The sequence below is a fragment of the Taudactylus pleione genome, unplaced genomic scaffold, assembly GCF_031769625.1.
Source record: "Taudactylus pleione unplaced genomic scaffold, aTauple2 ptg000188l, whole genome shotgun sequence".
NCBI lineage: Eukaryota > Metazoa > Chordata > Amphibia > Anura > Myobatrachidae > Taudactylus > Taudactylus pleione.
The window spans coordinates 2,778,286-2,780,753 of NW_028284590.1; positions in this window are offsets into that span (position 1 = coordinate 2,778,286).

A 2,468-nucleotide genomic window follows, 5' to 3' on the forward strand; every position below is an offset into this window, starting at 1 on the left:
TTATACCTTCATAATGTCAAGTAAAAGAAAAATAATGAAGGGACAGGTATTCGCGATGTGAGATTTTCCTCGGGAGACCTGTAGCAGGAATCAGTGTTTGGTAGATCGGAACATAAAATATCATTTATGAACAAACTTGTCTTTTATCACGTTGTTATTAAGTAACAATATCTACAAAAACTGCCTGCTCTGCCGCGTTTCAGCTCTGTGGGCTGATCCACCGTACTCCCAGGGAACACACAAGCTCTAAATACAATTATCTCAACAGCTGTTACGTTGCAATCAGAGAGTGTGGGGTTAGAATTTTGACTCCCAATATCATCATTAATGTTTTTGTAGATTTCGAAATTAGTGCAGCGATTTTTTTTTTGCTACTGCGCCAGAGCCATAACCAGTGGTGTGTGATCGGCGCCATTGAACATAGCGCAGAGCTTTGTGAGGGGCACTGTCGCTGCCCCACGCCTGGCATGTACCCCGCAGCCGGATAAATCGGGCAGTGGCCATCCATACACCCTTAGCGCAACATCATGACATCATGCGTTTAGGGGGCAGGGCCAGCATAGCCCTGTTACAGCACTTTACTGCGCATGCATCCTGATTGTGTCCGCACAGAGACAAAGCTGTCATTTCAGGGGCACGCACGGAGAAGAGTATAGAAATTGTAGTGGGCACTCCTGGTCGGTGAGAGGGAGGTGCGTTAGAGCACGCATGATCCATCTTATGGGTGTGCTATGGGAATGTTGCGGACATCTCGGTGAAAGTGGTTGCGTACACAGATACTCGGCTGCTCACATAGGAGGCCATAGGAGGACAGAGAAACTGCACCTGCCATAGGTCTAGCGGCAAAGGACGCACCAAGTGGGTGTCTCAGTCCTTGCCCAGTCGGATGATGTTAGGATGTAAACAAGGGAAAGGCTTTGTATCAGGTTTGCCTACCCTCCCGATTTGGTTGGGAGCCTCCCGAATATCGGGGGCCGCTCCCGACCCCCCGGAAAGGCAGGCAAGCCTCCCGCCTGCCTCCTGACCCCCACGTTAATTACAGAAACCCCCGCAGCAGAAGGGACCAGTGACGCGATTTGCGCAGAATCGCATCATCGTGGCCCCACCCCTGCTTCACAATGCCAATATTTTCAGCATTGTGAAGAGGGGGCGGAGCCTTGATGACCCGAATGCGCGGCCCACCCCAGCTCCGCCCCCAATGCCGCATCATAACCCGGCCACGCCCCCTGCTGTGCTTAGACATTCAGCTGCCTACCGGGAGGGAGCTGAATGTTGGCAAGTATGCTTTGTATCAGCATTTGCATAAAGTCACAGACGGGTGACGGCCAATAGGCGCAGCCGCGTATGCTTTTGCGTCCACCTCTGAATCGGGCCTATTAATGTAGCTTTTACAGCACTTAGGGCCTGAATTACTACCGATCGCAACTGCAAAAGCAATTACGCACTACTACTACTGCGATAGTATGCTAATCCATTGTGATCTCTATGCCACCGCAGCACTACATAAGGACGCCCACTTTACCTTACACACATCCGTAATGTTTAGCAAGACTGTGAAACCATCGGTAACATTGAGTACCATCGCAGCCTCACGCACTCTTGCGCAAGCTCTGACCTTACGCAGGAATTGCTAACTTCCACGCACGCTATCAGGTCTCAGGTTACGTAGGGCATCGCAGTGGATAATTTATGGACGCCCCTGCAACTGCGTTCAAACGCACTGGCACGCCAGCGTTTTGCTGACCAAGCCCCCTGTCACCGCCCACAAAAAAGCACTACCTGTCAATCACTCTGCGATGGGTTTGCGTAGTCACCGCAATCGCAGTCCTGATCGCAGTGGCCGGTTTGCACACGCACATTGCAATGCATATGCATGTGCAGTACGTAACAAATGGCCGATTGCGTGCGCATTAGCAACTGCGATCCAAGCTGAATCAGCCCATTACATACGTTACATTCATCAACAGAGATAAGTGCAAAACAGTTCATAATTTGGGGCCAATAACTCTATTTGTTAACCTATGGTTAGCAGGTCCGGGTTTGAGAAGAGGGATTAGAGTGTGCCCTACGCCGTGCACATGCGTGAACTCAGGCGGTGTCACCCAGGGTGGGGAGGGACGCCGCCGAAAAGGGGCATGGCCACGCTGGCAGGGGGTGTGGTCTTGTGGGCAGGGGGTGTGACCTTGCTGCCTGAACCCCCTATTTCTCGGGGGGGTGCAGGAGGTACCTGTGAACAGTGCTGGCCGGCTCCCTCAGTGTCAGGAGCCGAGTGCTGCACTTAATGCTACAGTGCAGCACCCGGCTCCTGTCAGTGAGGGGGAGTCTGCACCTTGGTGTCACTCCACGGGGGGGTGACACCCAGGTGCGGAGCGCACCCCCCACATCCCCCTTGTGACACCACTGATCTCAGGACAAATCAAGCCTAATGGTAAAAGCAGCTCCCCAGTAGGTAAGTCTGGATTACCTAA